The sequence below is a fragment of the Parambassis ranga genome, chromosome 16, assembly GCF_900634625.1.
Source record: "Parambassis ranga chromosome 16, fParRan2.1, whole genome shotgun sequence".
Lineage (NCBI taxonomy): Eukaryota > Metazoa > Chordata > Actinopteri > Ambassidae > Parambassis > Parambassis ranga.
This window is the reverse complement of record NC_041036.1, coordinates 4,366,779-4,393,285: the sequence shown is the minus strand read 5'-3', so window position 1 is coordinate 4,393,285 and position 26,507 is coordinate 4,366,779. Positions and strand designations below refer to the sequence as shown.

At 42.0% G+C, this 26,507-nt stretch overlaps 1 long non-coding RNA gene across 1 annotated transcript in view; it reads left to right on the top strand.

Moving 5' to 3' along the window:
- LOC114447988 (uncharacterized) overlaps positions 1 to 26,507 on the top strand; it is a 51,317-nt gene continuing 24,810 nt past the window's right edge. Inside the window, exons 1-2 of the long non-coding RNA XR_003671878.1 lie at positions 1 to 87; positions 9,930 to 10,015. This is a non-coding gene — a long non-coding RNA (uncharacterized LOC114447988). The remainder of the gene's footprint in view (positions 88 to 9,929; positions 10,016 to 26,507) is intronic.

Sequence of the window (26,507 nt, the reverse complement as noted above, 5' to 3'; positions counted from 1 at the left end):
CCTGATGAAGAAGCACTTCTGCTAATCCTGAATCGAGTGTGTTTGTGAAACATCCGCCGCGGTTCATCGCGGGATGCTCCTGTGAAAGTAAGTACAGACGCACCGCGGCGGGGTCGGTATTTCCGAAGCGACTCGCCCGGTGTGTATTTGCATGTGGCCGGATAAGTCTCCTTATAAAGCTTTAATGTTTGCAAAGTGTTGTGTTTCCGTGCAGCTGGTGCAGCTCAGGAGCCCGGATGCTTTATAAATAGTTTCTTTGGGGACGTAAGAGCCTCCAGACGCTGCAGGTGAATTTCAGGTGAAGGCTCGGTGTAGTTCATTCTAAACAATCCACTGAATGTTGTTGTTGTTTTGTTTTCAGACTGTTTACCTTTGAGTGAATCAAGTGTATCAGCCATCTTTGTATTGCAATTTCATGCTGAAATTAAATAAATTGAGTGTAAATGCTGAATGATGAAACAGACTACAAACTACAGTAGAAATATCCAAAAATAAAAACAAATCTTTCTGAGGAAATATTGGAACATTGTTTACTCCTCAGTAAATATTGTCTGAGGTCTGTTAACGTGGGAGTGTGGAAAGTTCTGTCCTCAGCAACCAGAAAGCTCAGAGGAAGGCAGACTTAATGAAGTGAGTCATCCTGTGTGGCCAAACCGAACCTTCCCTTCCCTCCCTCTGCACAGTAGTATGTAGCTAAGCCTATTAAAGCATTGCATAATGCAATAAGGTATAGTCCCATAAGGTGCAGAATGAGCTGCCTTCAGGGCATGATGGGCGGAAGCCTGCACATTGTCCAGGCTCCTTTCTAAGCTCTTATTATACGTCCTAATAAAACGGTATCAGTCCAGAGTGGGTCAGCATGTTCAGGTGGAGAGCTGGATCCCTGTCCAGACGCTCACTGCTGAGGGACATGATGCTGTGCTTACATGAAGAAACAAACGTGATGCTATGACTGCATCAAACCCTCTCACTTGTATCACAATATTTCCTTAATGTTATTTATAATATAATATTCACTGCTGTCCCCTGATCAATGCTCTTCATTTTATTACTTGGAAAAAAAACACAATAATTTACTTTATCTATAATAATAGATACAAACATTCTTTTGGTTTTGCACTATTAGTTGCAAAGAATAAAAATAATCAACAAATTTGAATTATTTACTTAATTAATATAAATATTAAACTACTTTAAGTTCAGTTCTGCAGTTGTTGGTTGTCCTGTATGGACTATGGACGCCACATGTTGAGAGCCCATCATGTCTGAAATGACAAGAACTGTAAAAGATGGCGGTGACACACACACACTTTGACTGATGACGCTCATAATGAAATTATGCATGGTCCTGCTGGGTTTGATTAATCCTTCACCCCTCCATCGTCAGTGGGCGCTAGCTGTTACCAATTGATTACTGCATTGAGATTCATGTTGATGAAACTGAACTATATTCACTTAGTAGAAATGATTATATACATGCTGTTTTTAAAAGAAACAAATTCAATTACTTTATTTCCTTATCTGCGTTTCAAACATTTCAAAAAAAGCTGACGTTTGATGTCGTTGATTATCAAGATCTTTGATTTGTGGAAGGATCTGCGGGCGTGTGGCGTTTCAGCAGCTGCACTTATCTATATCTGTGCAAGCTCATTAATGCACACACACACACACACACACACACACACACACACACACACACAGAGTGCTCAGGTAGAGCTGAGAACCTCTGTGTCACCCTGAGGAATACAGACAAACACTGAATTACTAACATCAGATCCGACCTGTTGCCAGGCGGAGTGCTTCCTGTGAAACATTGGTTTGGACCTTAGGCCTCAGCTGTTTTCTCTTCCTTTGAATGGGCTGTTGTACAGTGTGCAGCACTTTTCTTCTGAAGATGTACAACCTTGAGAGGGGTCTGTTCTGTGGTTTCTATAGTAATTCAGTGGCAGGTAGAGTCAGTGAGGACATATTTGCATGTTGTTCTTTAAGAGCTCAGGAACCAGATGGAGGAGCAACAACTCAAGAAACCCCAAGTCTGCCTCTGGAACCTGCTGCTGATAATCCCTGCTGCTCAAACCCCTGACTTGAAGCCATACTGTAGAAGCTGCTGCTGTGGAAAAAAAGAAGCGAGTCTTTGAGACTGAATGGTGCCACGTGAGAGTGATAAATAATCTGACTGCAATCTGACTGAAGTCCCCTTCCCTCTGATCAGCAGCCAGAATGTCAAATTGTAGACACTTTGTTCAGGCATCAGAAGGAGTTTTTTTTAGTTTTTGTGACATTTAACAGGCCAGAAAATACACAGTGCAGTAATGAAGCAGATTACATGACAGCTGTTGTACTGTGTGTATGTTATGTCTGTCAGAAGATGTCGCAGTAGTGAGCGGGATCCTGATCCTGATCTCAATATACTTTAACAGCTCATTAAAATGAAGTCGAACCTTTACCAGGAGGACTAACTGATGGATTACAAGCATCGTTTCTGACGGCATAAATAAGGTAACTCTTATAAATGCTGATGTTCAAAAGTGTACAGAGCCTGTTTTCAGCATTGATTAATCTTTAGGTGGTTCTGTTGATGGATCAGTTATTGGATGTTGTGAACAGAAAGTAAATTCTAAGCCCATAAAAATACATTCAGCTGAATAATAAATGTATCACGTAAAAAAGAAATGGGTTGATCAACATTGGGAGTTGTCAGATGAATGCAGCTCTACCTGGAATGATTGTCTTTTAAAAAAACCTAATTTAGCAAGAGAAGAGCCAGAACGCCTCGTTTGAATTCAGCTCCGCTGCCATGACCATAAATCTTTCAGCTTTTGCAAAATTATTCACCGAGTGCACTGTGCTTTTTTTGTTGTAATTTAAAATGTATGTATTTTAGAATTCCGATGAACATGTGTCACAAATGAGTGAATGAATAAATGAAGGGGGGGGGGGATGGGGCGGCGGCGGCGGCAGCTGTGGGATATTGACAGGGGCAGCAGCACAGTGATTTGTTGCCTTTTCTTGTAACATGATTCCAGGAATCAAGCTGATTGTAAATTTCAAAGCTTCTAAGAAACATGTATGACTTTTGAGTATAGAGGAGGATGATGGAGGACAGACTGGTCTGAGGCCACTTTGATGCTTTCTGTGGTCCATGTTTCCATGAAGCGGCCCCCCCCTCTTACCCTCCCTCAGTTTTTTTTTTTTTAACCCCGAAGGCTGATTTGTTTTTGTTTGTCTTGCCCCACTCTGTGTGATTTTCATCTTGTCTGGCTCCCTCACTGTTATCCAACCGTCTAGTACTGATAATCTTACAGCAGATAAACTTCCTCTGCGGCCCTAATAAAAACATAAAAACAGGTAACCAATAGGGTCTGACGAACATGGAGCAGGTCGTAGGACGTAGCTGACATGGTAGCGGGGTGGACTTGGTCTGGTTCCATAATAGCTTTACTTACATACAGTAAACGGTGCCATGGGACTGGTTGAAGGATTACAGAGGATTTGCCATGCTAAGCCACAGACACTCAGCCCATTGACCCCCTCGTGTCTCCTCCTCTCCTGAGCCAGAGCAGCAGAACACCTTCTCTTCGCCTCTCAGTCTTGTTGGCCCATGATGCATTGGGTGGCTGACCATGTGACAGAGATTGGTGATTATATAGACAGGATAAAGTCAGGTGTAGGCACTCTTTGGAGTTGCACAGTGAATACATTCATTTTTTTTTTTTTTGGTTGTAGAGCGATGAATCCTCCACTCTGCCATTTTTCACCCCCGCCCCCACCCCCGCTCACTTTTTCTGATAAATCTGCAAATTTTATTTTAATGGTGAAACTTATCATCCAAATGGCTGTCGGGGTAAATCCAGGGCATGTTCTGAGCACATTTCCTGCCTTGTGAGTGGAGTGATAATGTGACAACCAGATGACATACACACAAAAACAAAAAAGGAGCCACGTAACTTGATGGGAGATGGAGCGCTGTCGGCAAACCAAAATCTGATTTGGTCCCTATCACTTAAAGTTGAGTGAACACTGCCTTTGGTTCCACTTTGGGACATGGCTTGAATCAAAGCAAGAGGATGGGGGGGTCAGTTTTGACTGACACTTCATGGGCATTTGTCTCTGTCAGCCTAATATCACACAGTGAAGTGACTCAGCAGAGAACAGTCCCCAACCTAACTGTGCACATGTCTTTAACTCGAACTGACAGTGTTCCAGCTCTCGTACACACCTTGCCACAAGCAACTCTGTTGGAAAGCTGAGGGTTTCTCTTTTTTTATTTACACAGTTGTCACCATTGTACCATCATCTCAGAGACAGAAATAGATCAATCTAGGAAAGCGGAGGATTATTCGGAGTAAACGGTGAACTCTGAAGATGAAATCCTGAGCAGTTTTCGCAGCATATAAAATAGATAATCTCATGGGACTGTGCAGTTCCGGACTAGAATGATGTTGTACTTGCAAGCAAGAGAGTAGAACATTCTGCTGGTGTGATGAATGGCTTTGTTCCTGGGCGACTTGTGTTGGTTTAAGTCTGCTTTATTTTTATTTTTTTTCATTGAGTTATTAACTGTCACTTTACGTAGAGGTACAGTATGTCACAGGTTTATGTGACTCAGTCAATCTGTAGGAAATGTGGGGTGGATTATAGGGCAGTGAGGGATTGTTTGTGACTCTTACATCACTTGGAAGGATAAATATCTAAAAGGAAAAACACTTTAAGCTCATTTACTTTAGTGCCAAGGCCTGCCTGTCGGAGTAGAATTAGTAGTTATGCAAAATAATAATCATAAAAATAATAATTTACCATTCCTATTTTTCCATGTGTGGATTTCCCAAACAGCTAATTAGTGCTTTTTAATTTGTATCTTTCAAACACAGCTAATCTAGCTGTGAATATCTGTTATGATACTTATGGTAAGCTAAGCTAACCAGATGCATGAATGTCAGACTATTCCCTCATTCGAGCTTCCTGCTTTTAGCTTGACTCCAGATGTGAGTGTGAGATGTATTGTGTTCATATCAACAGACATTACAGCCCGTTCGTATCAGACCATTACTTTTACATGTACATTGATCGGGTTTTTGTCACATTATCTTGTATTCACATTCATTGTTGGGTTCAAAGGGTGTAATAAAGCGTATAAAATGAAATAGGCTTTTTCAAACCACACTGTGTTTAGAGGAAAGTGTAATTTAAGGAACATTTACAGCCTTCCATATTTAACCCTCATTGCGGAGGCATTCCTGTGTGCATAGATTGCTTCTCTAATATCACCCGGAGCGCGGCATCTATAAAATATGTAGCTGTTATGATCCAGGCTAGAATGAGCCTCCTGATGCTCTATTAGATGGTGGAATAAGGGGAAGTAAATTGAAGAGCTCAGATGTAGCTGCAGGAGGCTGTTACACATGTTGTTTTCTTTTGTATTTTTAGCTTTTCTGTCTAAGAAAGGTCAAGAGTCAGACATGCAGCCCATGTCCAAGCAGCTTCATCAGTTCTGGGCTTTCTCTGGCAATCCAACAGTGAAACAGCTCACCTTGTGTTCCTCAAGAAGATGCAGATAAGATACCCAGGAGAAGATAACCCTGCATTGCTGCCATTAGCCCCAATGCAGATATGAGAGTCAAAAATGACAGAGAGGGTGTTTATTCCTTGCCCAGTAATTGACTGAGCATTTCCATAATGGCATTGTGTTTCCTGCCAGGCTAATGTGACCCCTATTAGTTCAGGAAACATACTGCAAAGAGGCTCTGTGTGTGTGTGTGTGTGTGTGTGTGTGTGTGTGTGTGTGTGTGTGTGCCGGCAGACATAGCCAAGGAAATGAATTGGATAGAAAGGAGAGACGAGGGAGCGGAGGGCCTGAGATGTAAACAATGAAGAGGTAGAGACAATGGGGACAACCAGGGGATAGGAATGGAGAACAGGAGGGGAGATGAGTCATATCACTGCAGCAGGCCGGGCCCTGATTGAAATGCCACTGCAGCTGTTGGCCTGTGTTGGAATTTGACATTTCAAATACAGTTTTTGTTGTTTTAGTGTCTTTAATGACAAACGACATAATGGCTACATCAGCTATGAAGGTATAGGAGAGAGATACCTCTGAGCCATACTGGAAAAGATTCAAATTCCAGGTTTATTTGTGGTGTATATATATATATATATATTCAGCCTGCGCTGAGTTATTTCCTTTCTGCTGTATTACTTTGTGTCTGTTACTGATTTAGCTGCATGCTGGGCAAGCTAATCCTGCTCCTGATCAATACTCCACTTCTCCAGCTAAGACTCTGGCTCGCATCCAGGACCTAGCACAGCTGATATCTGTATTTACCTTTTCATCTAATCAGTCTTTCTAACGGATGAAATGTACATCTATAATTTTTGGATTTGATATGGTAGCGTGTGGCCTGGTGTATGTGCAGGAGCACCTTGCATACATGCTTAGCTCATCCTTGTTTTCTGTGAAATAGCTCCGTCAGCCCTGAGCTCCAGGCTTGCCTGTGTTAGACCGAACACGTCACCCCTGTGTCATTGTTGTTTTACGGTCGGCAGCTTTCCGCAGAAGTGCGGACCCGAGCACCAGCGATACCTGCTGTCCCTTCGCCAGTCTGAGGGATTCGCCTCAATCCATTACATGCTTGGATGCTGATAGGGTTTGTCAGGATGCTCTGCACGCCCAGAGACAATTAAAGTGAAACACAAGGCTGGCTTAATGAAGCTCGGCAGGAAAAACATCCGCAAACAAGGTTGTTTTTCCATACAGATAGAAGTAGACAAGGTCCAGTCACGTCAGGGGGAACCACATGGCTCCACCGGTGCATTGTTGTGGTTTAGGTCGATGTATGGTTGGTGGTCCTGAACGAGGATAACTACACAAATAAGTCAGTGCTAATATAGAAAATGTAAACAGCTGGGATCTGTGTAGCTGTGAGTGTGTGTGTGTTTTCCCCCCTTCTTTCTGAGGTGCAGGCTAAAGTGGCCATTATTAATGAGATACAGTATTTGGGGTTTAGGTAAAGAGGCCAGCCTGGCTAATCAGCATTGCCGGAGGTGTAGCAGTCCACACAGTGAGTTAATTTAAGGCAATTGGAGGTCATCTCACTGATTGCCTGACCTAAATCCAGTTCTTACAGGAACTTTTAATCCTTGGTTTTCCATCAACAATGCTGTTTTATTTGTTTTTTTTTTATCCAACATTTAAAACTCATGTGCAGTCTCTTCACACTCTAAACCCGCTGGCAGGGTAAGACGGCCTCTTATAATTCCAAATAAACTCTAAATATATTTTCCTTTTTTTTTCCTTAAACCTTGAAGGTTTGTTGTTATTCTTCAGAGAGGAGTGCCGGGTTTGGCGAAGCGTTCTGTAATAATTTTTAAGCCCCGCAACACTGTGACGAATTGGAGGATGAGGCGAATTTTAACAGCAATGGAAAGGAAATAGTGCGACTTTTTGAAATGATCTCTCTGTATTCTCTGGGCTCTGAATTTTCCCTCAGATTAGATAAACACTTGAAATATTTTATAATAATTGGCTTTCACTGTGCATGTACCTGCAGCTTTTTGTGGCAAAGTATTTCTCATCTCATTAATGTCTCCCTGCTGCCATAACACTTTGAAATGTTTTGGATGTACAAAAAAAAATCCCTTTTAAATGTGATTCAGTGCTGAAGTCAGTCAGTGCACCATTTTGGCCTGAGACAACACACAACACAACATTTGCATGGGTTGCCATCATTTTGTTCAGATGATTCACAGTGGATGACCATTTTCTTCTGGTGCCACCAGTGAAGTCAAAAGTCAGACAAAAATACTTATAAAATGAGAATCAGTGGCCTGATATCAGAAATGTACCCTGTCTGTGCTTGATTGGCTGCAGCAAACAGACCGACTCCCAGCAGGGAAACGAGACGCAAAGTAAACAAACATGTGCTGCAGGTCACAAGCAGACAGTGGTATTGAAGAGCAGGGACCATGGCAGCGTTTGAACAGGCTCAAGTGCCTCATACTGGTACTCTTTATGCTGTTTAGTGCAATGCAGCTGATTTAGATCATTCACCTGCAAACGTATATTATCAGTATATTGTAATTAGTTTTTTTTATGTTTTATTCGAGATTTTGTCGCAATATCAGCTGATCGTTTGGAGTGTACATCATATAACATCGAAGCCTGTTGAGCGATAATTCAGATTTATTTCAACCTCAAAATATTTAAAAATGTAAACCTTACTGTTCACCCTTATACTTGCAGAGAACAGGGGAATTAAAGGGTCATACCAGCTAGGTTAGGCTGTGTGTGGCTTCCCTTATTTTCTATAGCCACAGTAACCATGCACTGTATCAGGTGTATTATTCAGTTTTATTCAGGCATACTGTACATTCAGATATTATTCAGGTATGCTGGCTGAACAGTGTTACATAAATTGATATTCAGACCACTATGACCTTGACTCCAGTCCTGGGTACCGTTAGCATTCCCGTTGCTCTCCCGGTGTTCACCTCCTCCACATCTGATCACACTCTGCTGGACTAACTGTAACATCTTGTTCCGCCCTTGTTGATATTGACTTGCTGTAAAGCAGCATGTTATAGGATGTCTGCTCCACAGCAACCTCTTGTTGTCCTCACCTCAACACCAGCATGTCCTTGCTACTGTATCTGTAATACTGTGTTTTTCTATCATGTGGTTGAGTTGTAGGATTCTGTTGTTGAACACCTTTCCAAAGCTCTTCACTGCCTTCTCTGAGATAAATGGAACATATTGAAATGCTTGCCTGGTGTAAGACTTCACCCTCACTCTGCAATGTTTGTTTTGTTTGGCATCTAAATGTGAGACTACTCTAAGCCCTAATCCACCTAATTGCATTAGGAGGTGTGCGTCATTCTTGAAAGTATTGCACTGCAGTTCATAGGCTGCCTGTTTAGAAATGTCATTAGAAAAATTTTTGAATGCTTCCTATCTGTTCTGTAAATCATGGAAGCTACGAAGCTGCCTCAGGTTACTTACAAAAGTTAGTACATCCTCAGCATCCATGTCACCGGAATGAGTTATCAGATGTTTCCAGTGTCATGATACTTTGTTAACCTCTACACTCAGCTCTCCTCTGCTCCCTGCCAGTTTGTAAAAGGGAAAGACACTCCATGTGTCCTAAATGAGATGGCGTTTATGTGCGTACATGTTCAGGAGTCTAACTGATGGAGGTGTGGAGGGGAGTAAGATGGCAGTTATGGCCGAGTCAGGTGCTTTAATCACCCTATTCCCCGTCCCTTTCCTTTTGCTCCCTCCTTCCCTCTGGCCCTGCACTCATCTCATTACAGACAGGAGAGGGTGAGAAGTGAGGCCTGTGCAGACCTTGGCATTAATTATTGAACCCTATCTTCTTTTACTCCAGCTCCTCCTCCACAGTCTCTGATAACCTTTGCATAAAAGAGCAGAGGCTAACTCCCAGCCATTATACAGTGTGCTACGTGTAGCGCAGATGTATAGAGTCCCAGTTTGGGGGATTCAGTCATGCAGAGAACATGCTAGCTAATGGCCTGTGTGTGACATGTTTGCCTACATAAGCAGATTTATCGTTCTTCCTTTTTTAATTACATTTTAATTGTTCCAGTTGAGCTTCGACGCAAATTACTTCATTCCATTTTAAATGGCTGCTATTGTGGTGAGGTAAGGTAAATAACTATTAAAGCTGCCATTTGACTCTGTGCATTGTCTTTGTCGTGTCGGCTGAGTTATGCTCTGCTTGTTGTCTCCTGCCATGCCCAGTCAATTTGAATCGCTTAGTTGGAGGCCGGCTAATGGAGGCTGTTGAGGTCAGCGTGGCCAAGGCATTCAGACAACTTGAGGGCAAATTGACTTTGATGCTGAAAATCTCGCTGTTATCTCCTTCTGTCCCCTAACCCTGTCTTTTTTTTTTCCTGTGTATGTGTGCTTCCCGCAGGTTTGAAAAGGCAGCATCAAACCTCGACCTCCCAAAGCCTCCGAGCAGGAGAAAGAAGACTCTGCCAAGATGTTCAGCACCAAAAGGTCAGCACTATGTCACTTTTCATCTATTCTTATATGCTCATAAAAAATAGAGCAGCAATCAGGGGGGTCTTTTAAAATGGTTTCTGCTGATAGTTGCTGACATTTCTGGTCAAGTACAATTGTGGATGAGGAGAGACACTGGTGCCACCAAAGGTAACGGTGGATCTCAAAATGTGTTTTCCAGATATTATAACTTCTTCAGTTTATAGTAAATCCCTGACAAACCTTTAAACAGGAGTATAAACACTCCCCCTGAGAACTTTAGGAAACCAGTTTACAGTACTTCTTGTTTGTGTGTACATTCTGTATTTTTAATGGGGTTTGCGGTAGCGTACAGTCCACATTCATTATTTATCCCTTTGGCTTTCTCGTTGTTGTTGACTGCAAGGTGGAAGTGTCCAACAGTACTTAGCTGGTTTAAGGCAGGTTAGGTGTGTGCAGGGAGATATTGGAGCTAGAATAACTGTCATTTTTTTTTTGTTAACCATATAATTCTGCACATCCTAACTGCTCACAAAACCCATTTCTTAGAGGGTGATTGCTCCATCGCTTATTGTAGCAACGTCAGGCCTTTCAAATCTGGCTTTTTGGCACATTTATAATTCAAATTAATAATAAATGGTCAGGCTAACTAGCTTATGAGCTTTATAATCTCAAATCAGGCAAACATTTCTCACAAAACATTATGCATATCATATTAAGACAACCCATGTGTAGAAAATAATCTGATGTTAGCTTGCTCCTGTTGAGATGCAACATAACCATAGGGGTTCAAACAAATACTTGGTCGTTTTTTTAAGGCTATTCCTGTTTTGTCAGTTTTTGAATGGGTCTGCTTGAAACATAAAAATGTAGCCAGAGAGAGAGAGTGGGTTTTTTTTTATCTGTACCATGTCTGTGGCTCAGTGTTCAGCTAAACGTACACACAGGCAGGTGGATGTGTTATCTGTAAAGAAGCCCAAAGACCTTTGTATTGATAGTAGAAGAAACCTCATAGTGATGTTAGAGCAACATTCAGCTTTCAAGTCTTGATTTACATTGACAAACAGAAGTCACCGGTGCACTGCTAAGATATTGATCGCTCCTACACTTTGATAGTCAAGCTTTAAAACGTAAGCCAGCGTTTTGTTGTTGTCAGCGTTTGTCTGTCAGGATGAGTTGTCAGCACTAAAAAGTAAAGGAGTGTGTTTACAGTAGGAAGTCTGTTGTGAGGTGTAAGGTACTGATGGGGTCTGAATGCTGTCACAGTGCTGCCTCCATCCACCTGTCTCCTCATGCTGTGTGTGATCATCATGCTGTGTGTGAGAAGATGATTAAACCTAAGCCAGCCCTCCATCTTCGGGGAGCTGCGTCAGCACAGCCGATGACATGGATACGCTCAAAATGACTGTAATAAGCTGCCATCTTGAAATTCAGACACTCCAAAAGCTCATTCACATTTTTTTGCTGAATATGAAACAAAGTGGGTTTTTTTTCCTCCCTCGCTAAACTGCTGAAGGAGACATAAAGTGGTTGAGGAAATGTGTGCGCCTGTCAGAGAGCTCTGTGGCTTTATCTGTGGGTTTTTAATAAAACTTTTCCTCTTTGATTTTCTTCCCTTGAGTCATCTTCACCATCAACTGTATGTACAATGCAAGAACATAATTAAAAGGCTTTAATTAAAATTTAATCTGACAAACGTCTGAACATCGCAGTTTACCTTTTGATTTAAACGGAAGGAGGACGGAGGACCAGAGGCACAAATCATAAATCCAGAGCTGGGTTTGTTTAGCTCTCTCCCCCTCTGATAATATAGACTGTTCCACTGTTGTGTATAAACCGAGAGTGCAGTATATACACAGCTTGATTGTTTTGTTTCTCATTAAAATGTAAGTGGAGCACTGTTAATCCAAGTCTTTCATTCCGGATGAGAATGTATCCGACGTGACGCACACAGGTTTGATTTTTTTGGTTGCTAATTCAGCTCCATTATAGAGAAGAGTCAGCTTCCTTTGAATTTTGGTTCTATTTTATGAGAAGAAATGCCTAAAAATGGAACCGACAACCTACATACATTTTTTTTGCAAGGGCTTTTTTTGGCTGCAGCCTTTCATGTCCTCTCTATAAAGCTGTAAGAGTTCATTATAAAAGCAGTAAAATACAGTATAGGCAATGTGGAAGTGTAACAAAACTGCAGTTCCAGGAGTGGCCACTTGAGGCTGACTCAATCATGGACAGTATGTAACTATGAACGAAGCTTCTGTGATGGGTTTCTAAAGAGCTGTTTTGAGTCTCTGTGGAAGGCTCTGACCTTCGCCATGGTCGCAGCATCACAGTCTGCCTAAACTCCAAATACAGACAAAGAGCAGCAGTGGCTCAGTAGTGGTAGAGCAGGGTTGTCCAATAAGAACCAACCAGAAGGTTGGCGGTTCAATCCCAGTCATTGTTGTGTGTCCTTGGGCAAGGCATTTTACCCACATTTCCTCCAGTGCACTCACTGGTGTATGAATGTGTATGAATGAATCGGCAGTGGTCGGAGAGAGACCCGTAGGCGCACCTTGGCAGCCTGGTCTCTGTCGGTCTCCCCCTAGGGAGCTGTGGCTACATCTGTAGTCTACCACTGCCACTGTATGAATGTGGTGTGTATGAATAATGCATCTGTAAAGCGTCTTTGAGTGTCCTAAAAAGCACTATATAAGTTCAATGTATTACCATTATTATTATTAAAGAGGTGGAACGTGGTTGGAGCTGTGGTTGGAGCTGCGGCAGGAGGAGTGTGGCAGGAGGAGCGTGGCGGAAGCAGGAAGCTCTGTGCGCTGTGTGTCAGCACTCAACCTAAATCAGCTACATCCCAGAGTTTTTGTGCATCTTTATTGACAGTCTTTGAAGCCATCCGTTGCACAAAAAGTTTCCCAATAAATACAGTGTCTGTGTGCGCCCTGGGCATTTTTGTATCGACCTTCGCTCAGGTGTTTCGGGGTTTGTTCTTCATCTATTTTGGTCTCTTCTCTGAGCAAAAATGACTCCTGGCTCCTGTTTGATGAAGCGGTGTGGGTGGATACAGATTGTTGTTACCATGCTTTCAACTACCTCAGTGTGCCTAAGCTGCCTTAACTTTCTACCGATTGGAATCTGCATGTCATCATAGACATGTCATAGACACACCCTCTACTGGTAACAGTACAGTCCTGTTATCAATATACCATGTATACAGTAGTTTGTAGTCCTTTTCTGAGTCTGTCACAGCCTTAGTTTGACCCCAGTTTTTTTTAAACATCTGGTATTATCCTCCTGGGTTGTGGAGATGTTTGTTTGGATGACTGTCACTAAGTTAAATTCAGTCTCTGTCCTTGCTTGTCAGCCATGTTGGGGCATCAGTTCGGGCTTCCTCCTAGCTGTTTTTGGAAACTGGCTGGAGATGAACAGGACATAACTGTCAATGCTGACAGCAGCTCAGACACAGAGTCCAGTAATTGCTTAAAGTGGGAGCTACAGTAAAATTATCTCTTAGCCTTCCTTAAACCCAGAAAGGTGTATTTTTTTCCCCCACATTTAAAGTTGAAGAGGGACTGTTGTGCCGCCGTTTAGCTGAGATGTGTGGGTTGCCACATGAGTGATACATTGTGGAACGGTGGCAACGTCACTGGATGACTCATGACAAACATTTCCAAACAATAAAGAAAGTAAACAGCTTTGTTATGGTCTGCCACACCACACTCTCCCTCATTATATGTGCAGTTTGTCCTTGACAAAGTCTTGTAGCGTGATGACACAGCACGCGGACCTCTGTCCTCGTTTATGCAGAGATCGATATGTCACATCCTCATCATGGTAGTTAAGCTTATTAACGACATGTTGGTAATTACAGTCTTAACAAAATATCAGATCCGACATTGACCCTCCCACGTATCCTGACCTTCATAAGGAGTAATTGGATATCTGACTCTCTGTAGCTCTGAGCTGTTGATCGACATCAAGGGGCCTTGCATTTGATTACTTATGTATGCGCAGGGAAGAGAATGGTGTCTGGGGAGTAGAGTGCATGCTGGGATGTGTTAACCCCCCACAAAGGCATGCTGATCCAATCACGATGAACAGGCTGCCACACCGTTGCTGCACACTGACTCTCCTTGGAGCGACCTTGAAGGGTGTTGCAACAGTGTGGTAGTGACTAGTCAAAGACACATCTATGTTGAGGATTGTGTGATATAATAAACATTTATTTAGAGGGTATGTGGTTTGGTAAGTGAGCTTTTTGCATTTACTTGTACTGTGAGGAGGGCATTGACATAGTGACTGACAGGTGTCCATTATCAGCAGCATATAACAGGAAACCTCAAGTCCTACATGTGCATTGTTGTAGATGAAGGTGAATATATCGGGTATTTCTCCAAAAAACAAGCTAAACAAAGAGGTGAGTCCTCTTTTGTGTCCTCTACATGCTGTGCAGTTAGTGAGTTGGACGCCTGTTAACCATGAGAGGCACATCTGAAAAGGATTAGTATCAATGTGTTTCCTATAGGTGTCCATCTCTGTTTCAGGTGGTGTCACACCATTGACAGTAAAAACTATGGACAGAGCTTCCGTGACGTCACCCGTTTGTTTCTGAAGAGCCATTTTGAGGCTCGGTGGGAGGCTCCGGGACATGATGACCACCGCCATGTTGGCAGCGTCACGTCCGCCAAAATTCCAAATATGGACAAAGAGGGGGAGCGGGGTTTAGGGGGGCGGGCGATCGTGGAAGCAGGAAACTCATGCTGTGAGACGTCAACTGTCTGTCACTCAAGCGGCAACGCCCATAATTATGCGTAATTTTAAGTCCGAATACAATTGAAATGAGTGAGTTGTAAACAAAATTCACCCCCCGTACAATTGACACTAGAAGAGAACCTATCATCTGAGACCAGAGTGGTTTTTTGTACCAGGCTGTAAACATGTTCTTTTCTGCTGTGAAGTCGGCCATTTTAACATGGGAGTCTATGGGAAATTACTTGCTTTTGGAGCCAGCCCCCAGCAGTTGCGGCATGATAACAAGTTTTGACACTTCCGCATGGGCTTCAACTTTGAGCCCCGAAGGTTGCCGCTTGTGTCACACAGACAGTGTCTACTACGTCACCACCTGCAGCCAGCAGCACCTGCACCAGGCTTCTTCTTTATTCATTATATAAACATGTTAAATAGAAAGATTAAATAAATCTGTCCAGAATTAGTTAATAGTTTACCAGGAAGTCATGTTGATGGCTTCAAAAGAAGTTAGTCAGGCCAAAGGACATGAGTTATAATCTTCAGAAACTGATTCACTGCCAGACCGAACTGCACTGTTTTCCCATGCAATGGCTGATTATTATCAATGCAACAGAAGAAGAATTGTATTTATTTTATAGTGCATTATCCACTTAATATAAATAAAAAAAACTCTACAGTGAAGTGAGAGTCAAAGACCTTGATGTAAAATGCTGAACATCACAAATGTGAGATATGAGATTATAATATGGAGCTATGCTGCAAAAGACAACATTATTGATGTCACTTCTTTGGCCTCCACTCTAAAACATCACATTTCTTTCTATACTGTATGTTCACCAAAACACAGTTTATTTGATGTCAAGTGCTCTATCAAAGCTTAGTAGCTGAAAAGTTGCTTTGTGGGTAATAAAACTCTCGAGGCATCCAGGTCTTCGGTGTCAGTCTGATAAAAGAACAGCATCTAGAGACTAATCCATCACAGAAGAGGCTCAGAAGATCAGAATGCACTGCAGACATCTTGTCTGTTAAGTGACAGTGAACACTTCTCAAGTGGGAAAACCTCCTAAGTCCTAAGAAGAGAGATTAAACAAAAACAATCTGAGAGAAGTGTGAAATCACAAAGCCATGGTGAGTAAACACAGTTTAAATGTCTACTCTGATAGAGACTAATTAGTGTGCACAAGCTTGGTCCATGCTAACACTGCTCAGTTTACCAGTGCAGATGGCAGCAGCTTTTGGATCAGGCTGTCTCTGATGCGGCAGGTCCTGGACATAGGAAGTGACAGCGTCAGTAATGGAGCCGGAGGACTGCAAAACTCTGCAGGAAAGTGATGAGCAGAGCACTTTCTGCTGACACAGGGGGGAGAGAGGCGTCAAATGTCAAGGGACGCATTAATTCTACTGTTTCTTTATGGTTCTATGCAGAGTCAGAGTGCAAGGAGGTAAAGGTCTCATATGATAACTACCCGCATGTTCTCAGATGTGCTGAATGTCATAGAAAAGCAGCCATGTTCATTTTCAGTGGTTAAATTCATTTATGGTCTTTTTGTTGACTCCTGATATTAAACGCCGCTTAGGGTTATTTATCTTCCTCATGGCTCGGCCCGCACAGCTCGCTTTCTGCGCACGATGGAAGCATTGCTCAGTCTAACTTCTCTTATTGACTGAAGTGAGCAGTCAATGTGACTCAACCGCTGCATTGATTTTTTTTTTTTTTGCATGCTATTTAGAGGCGCTTTGTGTTTTAGGCGACTGTTGGTCGATAGTCAGTGGCCAGAGATAAAACGGCAGCTTCTCTGACATGCAGATCACCAGACGAGCATTACGTCCACTGCACTGAACACATCACACTCTGTCAGTCCACTGGACCACATGAAGCCTTTTGTTGTTGTTTTTTTTTTATGGGTTGGGGCAAGGTGACAGCTTAAACTGGGGACAGTAAAGTCCAACTGCTTGCAGCATGACGGCAGCAGATGTAGTGCATGTTGTGACTGTCCGAAGCACATGTCCTTGGTCTGTTTGGAGTGCGCTCTCACAATTTAGACGTCAGATTATTGTTGTCTGCTTTAGACAGGATTACACTGAAATTGGTGCTCTTTGTGTTTTAATAAAAAGAAAAAAAAGCAGCCCTGGCATTTTCACTAAATTGGGGTCCTCCATGCAAGTTGAGCCTACCAATATATTTTCTCTTTTCATCATTGCAGGAGTGGTTGTGGTGCATGTGCACAAAGAACAAAAGAAAAGCCTGGTCTGAAGTGCGCTACAGTGCTGACGTTACAGCAGGACATTACATTGCTAGTTTGCATTTTTAAGCCATTTTTAAGCCATTTATTGTCACTGTTTGCAACCTTCCTTAGTCGTTATTTGAGTTGAGAATGAAGACATTATGTTTTTTATTTAATAACTCTGAAACTGCATCTGTGCTTTCTGACTAGTCCTAAAAATGTCAAACAACAAGGCCCCAGAGATGACGTGTTTTCTAGGGTTTTGTTGTTGTTGTTGTTTTTTTTGGTGTCACCTTTGAAAACCTGGAATAACATGTCAGTAATTCAGGGCTTGTGTTGTTGCTTTTGCAGGATGGGTCGAGTCTTCGTATCAGTGGGATCTGATGATTCCCTTTGCACATGTGTGTCTTTATTCCTAACATGTAGGCTACAAAACACTGGGTAATCAAAGTGAGTGGTTGAGAATGCAGCGTCGCACCACCTGTGTGTTCCCCCTCACCTCATAAACCACATCAACACATTGAACCATTAAAGAAAATAGCATAAAGGTCATTGTTTCTTCAGAATCTGACGTGCGTGTTTTGTCTTCGAGGCGTGGAGCGTGCTGTTTGTTCCTCCCTCCTCCTCACTTTTCCACCCCAGCACTTGTCAGTCATTTTGACGAGCTGTCTGCTGTCCACTTCTTGCTGGAGGCTATAAATCTGTAAGAAAAAAGGAAACGTAGAAAGTAATGTTCATGGGTGTGTGTGTGTGTTTTTTTTTTTTTTTTTTATTACATCCACATGGTCACATGTTCCTCACCGCTTTCCCCTGTTGTTGCTATGACCTTTCTGTGCTCGACCCCTGCAGGACAACAGCAAACACGTGACTGATGTTTAAAAAAAAACAAGCTAATAGTTACTGTTGGTGTGATGTACGGGTTGGTACATGTTGTAGCTTCGTTAAATGAGCTCCTTCACGGTGTTGTGGTGCAGGGGGGAGGAACCAGCCACATGTATCCTCAGGAGTCTTAATCAGTCAAAATGCATTGCCTCACATATTAGATCAATGTACAGAGGTTGAATGTCACCCAGTGAAATTGGTGAAAGTGAGCCTGCAGGCCATGGGCACCAGCTAATGAAATTTTGATGCAGCTTTATTTAGAACTATATTTTACAGGATTACGTTCCAGGCTCTGTTTCCAGCTTCAAAGGGCAGCTTTCACCACTGCTGGGGGTAGCTGCACCACTCCCCCATGATAGGAAGGTTCCTCACAGTTTTCTACTTCCGGCATGCAGAAAGCTTTAAAGTGATCCGTTCTAATCAGACTCACTTTATTTTTTAATCCGTTTTCCACCTGACTCTGTTAATCAATGAAGTGAGATATGCAACCAGTTTGTGTGTGTGGCTCTCTTGATTACATTAGATCAGATGGGACATAGAGTGACGAGGGAGGGTTATAGGCTGGATAGAACTGCTGACTCTCTCCTTCTGAATGGTTCTGGAGTAATGACTGGAGTAAAGTCTTCACTCTGTACATTTGATGATGCATAAAGGCATTCAAAGCTTAGAGTCAATGCATGTACATTCCAGATCTTTCTATGTGTTGATGGCTTCAATTTAAGTGTTAAAATCTCAGTTCAGGCTGCATTTTGTTGCTACTTTCTGCTGTGTTTGCATGTGAGGAGATCTGTTGCATCAAGTAGAGCACAAAAGTGACTAGGATTATAGATCTATATGCACCTAACAGGTCTGAGAAATAGGATCAACCAATGCTGGTGCAGTTGAATAGTTATATGCACTGAATGTGGATCCAGATTGTGTGTTAGTCAACTCAAGAAATCACTGGCTCTGCAAAGTGATTTTCCAAAGGATTCTGTCCTTTGAAAATGAATCATGTGCAGTGCATGGCTCTAACACTGCAGTTCCTGTTGTATGATTAATAACCATGTTGCAGTGACGTACAGTCAACCTTGCCCTTTGGCCCTCTCTTTCCTCATCACGACCTCTCTCTCTCCTCTCCTTTCTGCTGGATGGATGGATGGTGTTGCAGCTTATAGGTGCAGCAGCTGGTGCCCCAGGAGATCACTGACCTGCGGTGAACATTGAAGAAGAGTCAAATTAACGTTTTATTTGATTACTCACTGAAACAGCAGCAGACCTCAATGTCATCCAGAGGGTAAACGCTGCTCAGCCGACAACAAACAAACATCAAGATCAACCATCAGAGCGTGAGAAGACTGTACACATTTACATCCTGGATACAAAGCTGCTGGTTATTTAAATACTTCTGCATATTATAGAGTTATTTAAGAAGCTTGCAGATGTGTGCGCAAGTGCGTGGCATTATGTCAGCAGGATGCAGCAGAGAAAGCACCTCTGGGTGTGTTTGTTAAGTGTGGTAATTACCTCTAGGGAGAATGCCAAAGGAGGAAAAAGAAACACAACAAAACAAAAACAACTGCTTCAAAGACACTTCGGTTGTGAAACTATGCCGTCTTTTTCTGTCTGGGGTTTTATCCCTGTGGCTCAGCTTATTTCATATCTTATATAAGGACAGATTAAGAGTAAATAAATAAATAAAACCCTAAGTCCAGCCAAAAAAAAAAACAGCCAGGAGCTCAGTCAGAACTGCGGCTCGTACGGATCATATCTCCCACTGCCGTTTGCATTTAACTCAATTTGCTGACTGCTGTGACATTTTTGTGATCATGGAAAAGTGCAGTGGCTGAATTTGTTGTTGCAGGGCCTCCGTTTTGTTTTGTTTTTTGATAAATGCACTGAGCTCATCCTTATCTGGCAGGAAGCATTAAAACATGAATGATCTCATTTGCCTTTTTTTCTGGATCTGGCAGCAGCCACTACAGTGAAGGCAGCTTTTAATGTGAGCAGAAGCAAAGCATTGCTGAACAGGAGGAGTGTAGAAGTGCATGAGATGTCATCGTATATTGTACCACACACACACATACATACCACATAATAATATAATGCCGTTGTTGTAAGACACATCGGGCAGTGCAGTGGCGCTAACATCCGCATATCGGCCGCCATCTTTGTATCGAGGTGCTGTCATCTTTATTTACCCTCTGCGGCCCTTTTATACATCATGGTCACCTGATCACCACACTTTTGTTCAGCCACTTTGACGTTATTGGATCTACTTGCCCGTTTGATTAATTCATATGGGTAGAATTTACAAGTGTGTGTAATGTATGAGGAGCAGGTATACTGGTCTCAGAGCGCTCTTAAAAACTAAAAGCCACATGCTTTACTTCATCGAGCCTGACATTAATTCTGATTTATGGCTTTACAGCAGATGGCACAGTAAATTTCCAGTGCCATTGCTCAAGCTAATATTTTTCCCTTCCTCCCTTCCTTTCTTTCTTTGGAAGAAGCAATAGAAGGATATTGACTCATCAGCTGACACGTTGCTGTTATGGCAGCCCTCTTCAGCTGATTGCATTTTCTCATGGAATGTAGTATCAAATAGAAAGCTGTTACAGGTGTCAAAAAGAGCATTACAGATACAATCCTCTTGACTTAAAAAGCCCTCCAGCCCTCTTGCTCAGTTTTAAATATAAAAGCAGAGTAAGAGCAGTGAAATCAGAGACATTTTCTTGAGTGTGAGTGTGAGTATTACGACAAAGGGAAGAAGGTGCCAGTTTACACAGGGTTCACAGGAAGGTAAGATTGTCAATGGCACCACCAGTGCTCATCAGCCTCCCACGCAAGGCTGGCTGTTCGCTCTACTTACTGCACTGAGAAGTTGTTTTTTTTCTCTTTTCCTCCTTCAGTCCTAAAGTAGTGCAGCTTTAAGTGGCCTGAAAGCCAGGCTGCAGAGACTGGACGAGGTGCTCTAGTTTGGCTAAATGACTAGAGCTCGAGCAGGAATCTCCAGAGAGGTTCTGTTAAGAAGTGCTCAACTTATACCTTTTGGAAATAGTTTAAAAACAGTGATTCATTTGTGAAATGGTGACAATTAGAGGAATAGATAGATACCACAATTATCATGAAGCCTTAGCTTAGCTTAGCACAAATTTTGCAAGTGAAGGGAAATAGCTATGAGCCCATTACATTTCCCAGTTTAGGGTTAATAAAGTATATACATCTTTATATCAAATAATTGTTGTTGTTGTTATCTGTTTGTCTGTCTGCTTGTAGTAGAGTTTCTCCTGTTTAAATTGATATGCAATATGATTTTTTTTTTTACATGGTTAGTGCAGTGTTTATGGATTTTATTGTTGGGTACATACAAAAGCCCCCAAAAATGGGGGCAGTGGGATGGAAAGCGTTAAGCTCTGTAGGTGTGTATTTTGTTAGCTTTATACTATGTTAGCCATGATGTGCTAAGCTGATGATAATTGTGTTTTTCCAGCCCATCCTCACCACAAAAATATAACATGAGGTTGATGATTGATTGATGAGTTCTTGAAATATCGACCAGCTGCATCTGGATGTGTTCATGGCGGGACGTCGTCCACACATTGGAGCAGTTCTCCTTGTAAAATCTGTTTAATGCTATGAATTTGTGATGATCTTTACCTAACCCATTACCATGTTATGTGTAACCAGTTATTTTTTTGATTGGAAAAACTAAAGTTAACTGCAAAAACAAAACTTAACGCTGGGTGAAAACAAAACAGCTTGTGGTATCAGGGGGACTCGAACCTCAGACTCTTGAGATAAAGTCCTTCACATTGCATGTACCTCAACTACCCCCAGCCAGCCTCCCAGCCTATGTCCTTACTCAGACTTTTGCTGTAGACATTAGATTGTTTTTCCCCCCTGGTTTTTGTATTTGAAAATGTAATTGATCCCCAGTGAAGTTATTGGGGATGTAAAGAACACTTGTTGACATCTGCTGTAGCACCAACACAATCCTGGTGTTTTAACATAAAATCAAAAATGCATGTTTACAAAATAACTTTTGCCCCAAAACCTGCTCTCACACACACACACACATACATATTCATCCAGATATCTCTTATTTTGAAGTTCCACTGGAGCGTTTCTAAATGATTTCTGACAAATCTAGCCAGTGGTACAGAGGCATCTTAAAATAAACTGCCCTTTTCCCTCCATCTCCTCCTGACTGCTGCTGAATTCAAATCACATCCTCCTCCCCTTTTGCCTGAGCTCCACTGCCTAAGGTTGGGCCTGTGACTCATCACAATGGAAGCGGAGAGTTAGATAATGTGGTGGCGCATTGAACACAATGCACATGGCATACAGAGCAAGAAATACTATATTAGAGCAAAAGGAATAAGGTCAAGTTCAATAACCGAGTGGACGTTATGTGAATTCATACGAGGTTAGCCGTACAGGGGAGTCATACTGATGAGGCTGCACGCGAGGGGATGGTGTGGAAAGACAGCCAGACTGTTCATGATTTTCTGTTCATATAACATAAAGGTTAATAAACCAGGTGTCTAGTTAATAAATTATTGGAGTGATTTATTAATGATGCAATAAATTCTTAATGTATTCCATCTTTAATTACCAGTGTGCAGCTAAAATAAATACAAAAAGAGGCTGTGTGTGTATTATAACTGCACCTGAAAGAAAAAAGTGCAACTCCTTCACTAATCTGATTTAATTTACTGCAATCAAAACCTAATATAGTGCATCTCATTAGATTTTGACATTATACAGTGCAATAAGCATGAAATACCTTTTAATAAATCACATTACAGTACCTGTCCCGTTTGAATCTTCTAGTTGTCACAGCATGCTGTATTGGAATTTGTATTAGGATATTGAAGGTAAATCTTCCCCAGTGGGCTTCACAGCTTCAATGTCACAAATTGTAACGTCAGCTTCACACTGTCTGTCTGAGGATATGATGTCTTTATGTATAGATGGGTGTATATATACAGTATGTGTGTGTGTGTTTGATCCACATCTTGGCAACTGCAAATTCTCATTTAAATCAAATGTAAATCACGCTCCTGGCCCGTTCTCTCCGCAGCTCTCTGCAGTCTGATTGCAGCTGGTTGACGTGTTTACAGTCTTACGGTGCTGATTAAGTGCTGGAAAGGTTGTTCACCACCAGCCGGAGCTAAATTAAAATGGGAAGGTGAGATTGGGCCTGTCATCACAAGCTTTAGCACCTCACACACACACACACACAATAGGAAATGTGCCACAGTCAGCAGAAAGTGCTTGCTCACCTGTTATGTTTACAGTAAATTAGCAGCACTGCTTTGAAATAGCTGAAATCAGGGAAAGGCTGAGGATTCTCCCGGTAACCCAACAGTGTTTATCCAATCACGGTGTAGCAACAATGAAAGCTGTGTATGGGGATATAATATAGCCTCATTCCTGATATTTATCCACTCATATCAACTCTTGGGATAACACGGTGAACACAGCATTCACATACCTTTTATTTATCACTTTAAAACTTTGAATTATTTGATTAGCCCACATTAAAATATTTCCAGCATGCGCCTATAAATGCAGCTTTCTTGGATTCAGATATCCACTGAGTCGATCAGTAACGCCTTTTGAAAGTCCTGCTGAAGGATGAGGCCCGCCTGAGAGCTTTCCAGCATCATATATTCATTTTCACTCTCCTTGCCTTGTGAAATTGTGACATCCATATTTGATGGCCTGCCAATGTTTTTTTTTTGGTGTGTTTTTTCCTGGGAGCATGGTCTGTCTCCTCCCAGCTGCCCTGCCATGTTTCCGATAGGGTCTCTGTGTCGACCTGAACGGCTCTTTTTCATTGGGTGTGACAGTGTGGTAGTGAGAAATGCATGAAACCCATTTAAAGTACATGGAAAGCAAACGATTGGATCACGGGCAGCAGTTAAGTGTGGAATTAAATTGTCTCTGTGTATTCATCCTGATAGCCTGCAGAGAGGCGCACACAACCATTGTCTACATAAACGGTGTGGCGCTTGCTAATGTTGACATCTGACAGGTTAACACCGAGTGAAATTCACTGCTGTATGGGCATGAGTGTTCAATTATAGGAGGCACAATACCGCCCTATAATCTGTTTCTATACAGAAACAGATTGTGTCCAACCATGGAGGAATGTGCTACTAAACTTTAACGATGCTAAGAAAATGGAGAGGTCAAATCAGGCTGTCTGCTCATTTCACTAATCAGCCCCCAAAACAGAGGCTAGTCAGAGGGAATGGAAAATGACTCACAGCATCCAGATTTCTCTCTGTCTTTCATCGTTTGTTGTCTTCTGCAGCTCATAAAAAGTGGTTAGAAGCCATCTTCAGGGTTTTAATTCTGTGAGCTGCTGCCTTTGTAAGTCCTGCTGTTGTTCACTGTTTAATAAGAAGAAATTAAAATATGATGATATGCCTAAAAAAGTTTTTTTTTGGTGTTTTCCACTCATTCTTTTTCTCAAAAACTCAACAACAAATCTGGATACCTGCCACTATTTATCTATCTATGTACAGTGGAGCCTGAAAAATGTCTGCATAAATATTATGGATAATCTGAGTAAATAAATTACATTTCTGTTTCATTTTTAGTTTGGGCTTTCTGTTTCCGCTATAGGGAAAATCAATATGTATGCATAAATATAGAAAAGGGTTCAACAACCTTCAAGCAGCTCTGCATTGTGATGTAGTTTAAGTTAGGCTGAACTGAAAAGTGACTGTATCCTGACACAGCACACAGAGGCTGTGTGTCGCTGATGGTGACTTTAACAAGCCCTGATAAATGACGTGTCCTGTGACCCTACAGAGGGAGTTGCAGGAGGCAGATGCTAAAGGCAGCGCACTGAAAATCAACAAGGCTTTTATGACTGCTGCTGTAAAAAGGAGCATTTTACCTCACAGTGGAGTTGATGTATTATGTAACGGTCGCACACAGAAGTGATGCTTGTCCTCAGAGTGATGTATCCTCAGGACACGGCGGCCAGCTTGTGTTTGTGTAAGCTAAATGACATAATAATTTGTGCAGAATGTGACACAAAAAGAGAAGCTGAAAACAACGTTTTAAGATAAAATTGCTGCGCTCAGCATAAAGTATCACTGTGTGAGGGCGCGGCGGCGTAAAGGGCGGTCCTCGGGTGCCCATCCAGAGGTCGTCCTGTGACACCACATGTCTGTGTGGGAAGGTGGCGGGAGGAAATAATTGCTCACCTGTGAGTAATGAACTGTCTCTGCACCTCATCCTCCTGATGCGTTGCTGCAGCTCTTTCCCGGCCCAGCCTGGGGGGTGGGGGGGTTGTTTGGATATGGATTTGTGGTTGTGATTTATTTATTTATTTATTTTGTCAGATGAACTCCAACAGCTGTAACAAAGCTTAATGAAGCTTCTAAGGGTTGTCTGCTGTCTGGCAGGTTTGAAATGATTCCTAATTGGCCTTCAGGATAAGGAAGTGTGGGTTGTTGAGTACAGCACACACAGACATACATTGGTCACATTTTTTTTTTGTGATGGCGTGAAGGATGATTTGCTCTTGGATACACAAGAATTTGGTGTGATCTCGTGTATTTTCAGCTCCACACATGTCCAGGCAGGATTACCCGGCACTGTCCACTGGCAGAGGACACCATTTTACTTCCCATTAGATCATTCCTATACAGCTCCCTCGCTGCCAGGACGGATAGTGCTCTTGTCCTTGGAGACAGCCTGTGACTTCAGGTCCTGGTCTAACTGCATGAGCGTGATGTGCTCTTCACCATCCGTCTCAGGGTCGTGCAGAGTTCAGTGTCGTGCACAGACATGCAAGACCTGTGCAGTCATGACCCAACCCGTCACAGAGAGAGAAAGTATTAAAGCTAATGCTCTTTGAGATCAGGCTTGCATCAGTTCTTTATCAAAGGACCAAGATAATGTCAGAAGGTAAAAATTTAAATTCTTAAGAAGTTTGTTCTCAGAGGCAGGTAAGCAGAAGCTCCCTTTAATGTATGCAAAGGCTCAGGAAACTTCTTCAGAATACGGAAATCAATTGTGATCAAATACAGAAAGAATAAAAGACACTAACAACACACACTGTCATCTAGTAATTATATTAAGAGGTGAATCGTGTGATGTGATTCATCTCAGGTGATAGTTTACATCCCCCGTTGTTGCTGTGGTTGAGGTGGAAATGCAGGGCTGTGACATATGGCACAATATCTTCAGATTTTTGTTACTATATTATATTTGCTGTATATTACAGGTAGATGGGGACACATATGGTTTATAGGTCATTAGGGGTGTAAGAAAAAATCGATTTTGTGATATATCGCGATATTTTATTTGGAGATACTGGTATCGATTTAAGTTGTGGCCAAATCGATTTTTTATTAATTATTTATGAGCAAACATTAATTTCAACATCTTACGTTTGTCTCTTTCAGCATAAAAATAACTTGAATGTGAGATAGGGTTGCATTGTGCAAAGTTCTTATAATTAAAAATAATTACAATTTATTTATAAAACATTTTGTTCTTGTGATGAATTACTAGTATTCAGATGCGGCTTTCCAAACAAGCTTTCTATACTCTTTTATATACCCGTCACAGAGAGAGAAAGTATCAAAGCTAATATAGCTGATGGGTATATATATATATATAATCGCAATATACACTGTCTTTGTTACAGT